We start from the raw sequence: 8213 nt of genomic DNA on the forward strand, positions 1-8213 counted from the left end.
TTGCTGAAATTTACTCATATTTTTATATACACACAATTGATTAACTAAAGTAAACTCTTTTGAGATGAGGTTAATGTTGAATAAAAAAAATATTACTATAGCAGTATATGCTTTTTTCTTTGCTACTTATCATTAACTAGATATTTGAAATGTTGGCCGTATCGATTTCCTTTAGTATTTACAATGGTATTGAAATAAAAAAATTAGTCCTCAAATTTTTTTTTTTGCATTTTATTCCAAATCAATTGGAAATGTTTAATTGAATTATTTAATGGATGGAGTGCTGCAAATTCTATTCCCTTGGCTTTCCCAAATTCTCATCTCTGTTTTTTCAATTAAGCAAGTCTTCCAGTCTCTGGTTTGGGTCCCCTTCCCAGAAACTCTTTGCAGGTAGTAACCTGGGGTAACTGTAGTCTGAGCATGAGATCTTTCTCATTCACATGGTGTCTGGTAGAGGACATACCTTAGCGAAAGTTGCAATATGAAAATATCTGGACTGCAGAGGGAATTCCAGGAACTCAGGATAGTTCTTCATGACTGGAGCTTAGAATGAGTGTGGAAGCATTGAATGGGAGACTTGAAAAAAAGAATTAGAGGGGAAAGATGGACACCGAGGGCCTCATAATTGAATCTTTAGTCAAAGGGTAGCCATTGAGAGTCTTCGGAAATAAGTAACATACTCTGATTTGAATTTTCCATAAAATTCTCTCCTTAAAATCTCTAGTAGCTCTGTGGAGGATAGACTGTGGTAAATGTTGGGTGAGAAAAAGGGAGACATCAAAGATAATCCAAGTTTGCCTGCTCAGGGAGGTTGGGGGTTAGGTGGTTGGAAAAGAGGATGGTTATCTTTAATTGGGAATATAGAGAAAGAACCGGTATGGAAGAAAAAAAAAAAATGAGTTTGAAAAGTATTGTAGGTGTCTGTGGGACCAAAGGTGGAAATGTCCAGGTGGCATTTGGATATATGGCTCTGAATCTCAGTAAAATCTGTCCTGAGGATAAGGATATGGGCCTGGAACCTACCTTAGACCACCCAAAGTGGTTTCTGAGGATGGGCCCAAATGCTTTCCATCGAATCAGTATTGTATTGGTTGACTTGAGAGGGAGATATTAACAAATGTATAACTAAGAAGGAAAATATCATATGCAGCAATATTTTTTGCAATAGAGAGGAAAAGACTAATGATTTAAGAGGTTATACAAGTGCTAATCAAATTCTAACATTTAGGGGTAAAAAATGTTCTGTCACGATTTAGTAATAAATTTTGTGCATGTTTATAGCCTTTTATGTCTACTAGAGAAGCCTGTTTAAATGATTAATACATCTTTTTTTTTTCTGGTAATATTTTGCTAAAGACAATGTGAAAAATAACTTCTTTAATTCTACAGAAAGTATTCAAATCTCTAATATAAGCAGATTACAGAATTGAAAAAGGATGTACTTGGTGTCAAGGGATTTGGCTCTGCTACTTCTGGTTTTGGTCAAACTACTTGACCCTTTGGCATTGAGTTTGATAAATCTAATGAGTAGCTACCATGTACATGGCATTCTGTCAGCAGTGTAGGGAATCCTAAGATATATGCAATGCTACGTCTTCTCTTAAGGAGTTTATACTCTTGAGATGTAAATAAGTTGAAAATAATCATATGACAAAGCAGAATAGGATAAAGGCCAAAAAAAAAAAAAAAAAAAGAACAAAAGCGGGGCGGAAGGCAAAGGAAATACAGAGTGTTATGCAATTTCAAAGAAGAAAAAAATACTATTCCATAGGGAGATCAAGAGGAAAAGATGGCAAGGGAAGGTAACATTTATTGCGTACATACCATGTGCCTTTTCTTTCCAGATAATGTACTAGAATTTTGGAACATGCCACATAAAAACATCACTGCCTGATATAAATTTAATTTTAATTAATTATTAAAATTGTGTTTAGTTAAACAGGGCCATGTGGTGTGAGATCTACAATTAAGACCCAATATTACGTGCTGTCTTAACATCTAGCGGGATAAAGAGGACTTCGACTGGCCTAACTGCAAGTTCCCCTCTCTACTCTGTCTGCTCCTGCGGATAAGGTCCCGTAATCAAACAACCCTCCTTATCAAGGAGACCAGGTGCTCTTCCCGCTTGTCTCTGAGTAGGAATTTCAGTTCCCTGCCAGACCATGAAAATAGTCAAACAAACCAAATACATCCTCTCACCAGAACCAAGGGGGCACCCCATTGTCACGATACTACAAAGCCTGCCTCCTACAGCCCCTGCTTGTTCACTTTCTACCCAAATGCAGCCCTTGCCCTGCGTGGTGTGTGATGTTCTGCTCTCTTAGGCTACGAGTACACTGATGAATACATGGCTTGATCTCATCTGTCCGGTGCTGGGTGTCAAGTATTTGGCCATCCCATAACTCTAGGGTGGGAGCCCCTTCCTCATTAATAGAGTAATTAGGAGGTGATTAAAACAGGCCACGAGTAATAAAAAATAATAGATAATTTAACATAAACTTGATAATTTATCAATTGCTTAAAAACTCTTTAGTAGCTCCTTAATTAAAAAACAAAAATGAACCCAAACAAAAAACAAAAGGTAAACTCCTTAGATATGTAAGATTTCCATAATTTTAGTCTGTGCCTCCCTCTTCAATATTATTTTCCACAACTAGAGTCTGTACTCCCCATCCAGTCTAAACCATTTACATTGCTTTTTTACTCTCTATGTTGTGATAAACATGTATGTTTTACTCTTTGTCGTTCCCTCTGTCTGGTAAAGTGTTTCATCCCTTATTAAACTGCTAAAAAAATAAATAAACCAACTCAACACCTCCTCCACACTGAGGCTTTCTTATCTATCCCACTGAGAAGTTTATGCCTTCCTTTATATTCTTACAGTACTGCTTATATATCATTAAAGCCCGTATTACTCTATAATGAAATGATTTGTTCACATACTTTTCTATTTTATTAGTTTGTAACTGGCTTGAGGACAGGGTTGGTCATTTTCTTATTAAAGTGTATGCTTCCTAGAACTTATCATGGTGACTATCATCAGATAGATATCATATGTTTTAAAATTCTAGTTCAATAAATGCTGTTGAATGAATGAATGGATCATTGTGTTATTATGTCTAACCAATATGGATAGATTTTTATATCCACAAAACTTACTGTACAAATAAATAACTTAATTTCTACTTCTCTTCCTCCCCTTAATCCATCTAATGATCTGAATAATGGGAGGCTTGAGTGTCATCCAGGTAAGAAAACCTTAGATCTTCAACCATCCCATGGCATCTGTTGGCCACCACTGAGTTGTAATGATCCTATGGTCCTTGGGCATGGGCATCCGCCTTTAAACCTGATATACTAGGACAAGTGCAGTTTAATGTAGCCTCATTCAAAAACCTGTGTGAATTACTCTGCATTCTCTTCACCCCTAATTAGACTCCTTTAAATCTGCATCTTTGGTGCTTTTTTAGGAGCCAAGAAAACTTTGACTGTTTTTCCTGCTCAGCTCTAGGTCATGCATACTCTCTGAGCCTTTCACTGGGCACCACACTCATCAACTCTGGAGACTGCAATTCTGTCACCATGCTTTCATGCTCCTTGGGTTACACCCCAGGAAATAAGACACACTTTCTCTCTGCTTTGGGATAGCCTAAATTTATTTAGAGTCAGATTCTCTCTACCATTCTGCTATTCATTTTAAAGTCTCAATCAATTCCATCTCTTTAGGTAAGCATTTCCTAGAGGGAAGATTACATTGTTCCCACCTGAATGTGAAGGAATCACTTCTTCCGGACTTTTATTTTATTATCTGGCCATCCAACTCACGTTTATCACATACAGCTATGATATATTGGCACATATATATATATATATGTGTATATATATATATATATATATTTAACTGCATCATATATTATATATTTGAGCTTTTCATCTGCAACCTAAGCTTCCCTTCCTCATTTTGGAAAGATTCTTTTAAATAAATGAAAACCATCAAACAAGTGCTCTTGTTCCTTAAAAAATTGGTATTTTGCGCATGTCCCTTTGTTAACCTGCCACTGTAAATTTAATATGGGAGCTGTTTAATGAATGGTTTCTTGGCTAATAAAAACAGCAAATTTTACACTAAATTATATTTTTATTGTAAGTCAAATTCCACTAGAACAATGAAAATTTCCAAATACCAAAAACTGTTCTTAAGCCTTAGTTATATCCCACTTATTTCATATAATACTTAATATAATAACATTCTAATATGAATAGAATTGAGATAATTCCTTAGAGTTCATTCTAATTAGGTTTGCAGATGGCTTTAAGTCTTTTCAGTTTTTTCTCTTTTAAATTTAAACACAGTGGGGAAATGAATTAGATATCGCATGTCAGTTAGCTCAGCTACATTGTAAAACAAGCGTAATATCAAATTATACATGCCATCCATCCTTGGTTTATTCAACTGTAGGGAAAAGGCCTCCTATTTTGTAAAACAAGATCAAACTAAAAGATTGAATCCAATCACTTCAATATTTAATAATCAATAAAAAGTGACATGTGTTTGTCTAAAGAAAGACTTAAATGTCTGGACAAACAAATATGCTTCCAAAAATATAGTTTTCTTTTCTATTGTTCAGATCGCATCAAGTAGACCTATTGTCTTCGTTACTGTGAACATTTTATTATCACGTCCCCACAGGAATGCTCTGGTTGAGAAAGAACTTTTGTTTTTTGTTCCCCAAATCTCTAAGATTTTAATTCTTATTTTCAATCCAGAACTGATTGGTTCTCTTTTTTGAAAAGTTTGATAAAATTTCAGTGTGGCCAATTTTGAGTTATTGGAGAGCATAAAAATATTTTTTTTTATTAGATAAGCAATTATTTAGGTGCTCTGGGGATAGTTAACTTAATAATTGATTTTGAAAAGTCGAACATTTTTTAGCATATAATTATTCATAGGAAACAACTTCATTTAGAAAACCAGTGAAATGTATGGGTGGTAGATTGAGAGTTTGAAGGTATAGAGAATCTAGAATCTGAAAAATTAGCTTTATTATAAATAGTTTAATGAATCAATTCTCTTCTTTTGTGTGTAAGAAAGAATTAGCAATAGGTGGGTCTGTGGTTGTGCACTTATCCCACTTCTAATTTGGACTTTTCTTCATCTTCAATATCTTGAACCCTTGGGCTCCAACTCCTTTCTTTGTGGAAACTCTTGTGCCAGAAAAGACATTAAGTCTATGGCCATGCCACTCTGAACAAGCCCAATCTCGTCTGATCTCAGAAGCTAAGCAGGGTCGGGCCTGGTTAGTACTTGGATGGGAGACCACCTAGGAGGACCAGGTGCTGTAGGTGTAAAAAATAAAAAATAAAAGTAAGGGATTGTAAGCTGACAAGGTCCTTGCAATCTGTGAGATCAACCAAGGGTTGCCTCGCCTAAAAAAAATAAAATAAAATAATTAAAAAGAAAAAGAAAAAAAAAAAAAGAAAGGACAGTAAAATAGAGCAGAGAGGAGCTAAGAATGTTCCTCAGGGCTCCGGGCTCCCTTCTCTATTCCCCTTCTGTATCTCTCTGAAGGCCCAAGTACACGGCATTATCCAGGTAGATTTGTCACTGCTCAGTGTCACAGCTGTATCTCAATTAGTTGCCTTTCCTTTCCTTCACTAATTCTTTTCTTACCCTGATTCCAACAACTGAGGTTATCCAAAGGAATAAGCTACTTTATTGAAGTATGATTGACATAAGGCACATATACAATGTACACAATTTGATGAGTTTGAAGTATCTATCTTTAGAACCATCAATACAGTCCATGCTATGAATATCTCCATTGCCTCCAAATATTTCCTCCCACACTCTGTATCATCATCATCATCATCATCATCTTCATCCTCCTCCTCCTCATCATCATTTTTAGTGATAAGAACACTTAACGTAAGATCTACCTTTTTAGTAAAGTTCTAAGCATACAATAAAATACTGTTTACTATAGTTTCTATGTTCTACAACAGATTTCTAGGACTTATTCATCTTACATAACTAAAACTCTGTACCCTTTGACTAACATCTCCCCATTTTCTCCTCTACCCAGTCCCTGGTACCCACATTCTACTTTCTGCTTCAGTGAGTTTGGCCATTTTAGATCTTCATATAAGTGGAGTCATGCAGTATTTGTCTTCCTCTGTCTGGCTTATTTCACTTAGCAAAATGCCCTCTAGGTTCACACATGTAGCAGGATTTCTTTCTTTTTAATGGCTGAATAATGTTTCATTGTATGTATATGCCATGTTTTCTTTATTCATTCATTTCTTGGTAGACATTTAGTTTGCTTCCTTGTCTTCGCTACTGTGAATAATGCTACAATAAAAACATGAATGCAGATATATCTTCCAGATTCTAACTTCAGCTCTCTTGGATATATACCCAGGAGTGGGATTGCTGGATCATATGCAAGTTCCTTTTTTAATTTTTTGAGGAACCTCCATACTGTTTCCCATGATGGCTGTACCAATTAACATTCCTACCAGCAATGTACAAGGATTCCCTTTTCTCCTCATCCTCATCAGCACTTGCTGTCTTTTTTTTTTTTTTTATAATAACCATCCTTACTAGTTTGAAGTGATATCTTATTGTGGTTTTGATTTTCATTTCCTTGATGATTAATGATGTTGAGCATCTTTTCATACACCTGTTGGCCATCTGTATGTCCTCTGTGGAGAAATGTTTGTTCACGTCTTTTGCCCACTTTTTTAGTCAAGTTATTTGAGTTTTTTTGCTTTTGAATTGTAGAAGTAGCAACTGTTATTTAAAACTATGTGTATTGTGATAACAGTAATGCTTTTGGTGGAAAAAGTCAAGTCAGTTTTCCAGCATTAGGGAACAGAGCTAGGGAAGAAAGTGATGCCTGAGCAAGCACACATTTATTGCATAACCACTATCTAACTGATTGATTATAGGTCAAATAGTAAAGATGGATCACTGAAAACTGGTAACACTGCAAAATATCACTGGTGTACTGGAGTGAACACCAGGTCCCACTGTTCTGTGTGTCTATCCCTAGCTACTTCGTGCTGTACTTCTAACTGCTTGACCCTATGACCTTCTTCAGAGATTGGCTTTGAGCTATTGGAGCTGCTTTACTAGTATGCAGACAGCAAGAAGTGTCCAGGGCAGCCAGTAGCTGATGACTAAGGTGTGGGAGCCTGAAAGCCCCACTCCTTGGTCACAAGGCAGGACAAACGCTGAGGTATAATTTATGTTCCAGAGCTCCTCACAGAATCAGGCTGGAACTGGGACTTTGCCTGAAGTCCACTAGAGCTTGACTTCCTTGACTATCCTGCCTTGCTACCCTCTCTCCTTAACTGGTTTCTCCTGAGAGAACATCCTTACTGAACTATTTGCTCAGGAATCCTTATCTCAGGGTCCACTTCTAAGAAATTCAACCTAAGACAAGTATTATGACTGTCATAATTATAACAGTCATGATAGTTAATATTTGGCTTACTCTATGCCAGACAATATTGTAAGATATGTATATATAATTTATTCTCACAACACTATGAATAGGTACTAATCAGCACAGCAGTTGACTTACATAAGAATTTACAAGATATAAGGCCTACTCAAGTGTCATCCCAGAAATTCCCTTCAAAATGTATAACTGATTTCTCTTTTTTCTTCCCCACTTCCTCTCCACAGTCCTATCTGGGCCCCATGATAGTGAGTCAGCACCAGTGAATATCCAGATGGTCTTTATACTTAAAAAGCTTTAAAGTTCCTGCCTAAGGGAAGATTGGGGAAAGGGGCTCTTCACATACCACCTGCTCCAAATATACAGATGAGAGGCAGAAGAGGGCTGGCACTATGGACACCAAGATATTAATAGTCATGGAAATGTTGGCTAGCCCTTTTGCAATAATAAATATGATAATTTTAGGTGGGAAGTGGTAAAATTAGACATTTTGTATGATAATATTAAAATACATCAGTTTAGAGAACTGTAGAGATGTTAGAGATTTTAAATTCAATTTTGTCCCATTCTTCTCCCCACATGTACTTTACTTAAAGAAAACCATAGCTTCATCATGTGTAAATCACTAATTTATAAAGTCTTATATGATTAGAGATTCCATTGCTCTTGAAATACCATGATCTTTTTTTCCCCATAAATTAAGCCAAATTTTCAAATCTCTCATGACCAGCTGACTATTGAATACATTTA

General features: G+C 36.0%; 1 pseudogene; it reads left to right on the forward strand.

Moving 5' to 3' along the window:
• The first annotated feature begins 5227 nt into the window (after positions 1-5227).
• LOC111738023 lies at positions 5228-5346 on the forward strand (annotated as a pseudogene).
• Positions 5347-8213: the final 2867 nt, after the last annotated feature.

This window comes from Pteropus vampyrus, unplaced genomic scaffold, assembly GCF_000151845.1.
Source record: "Pteropus vampyrus isolate Shadow unplaced genomic scaffold, Pvam_2.0 Scaffold33, whole genome shotgun sequence".
Classification (NCBI taxonomy): domain Eukaryota; kingdom Metazoa; phylum Chordata; class Mammalia; order Chiroptera; family Pteropodidae; genus Pteropus; species Pteropus vampyrus.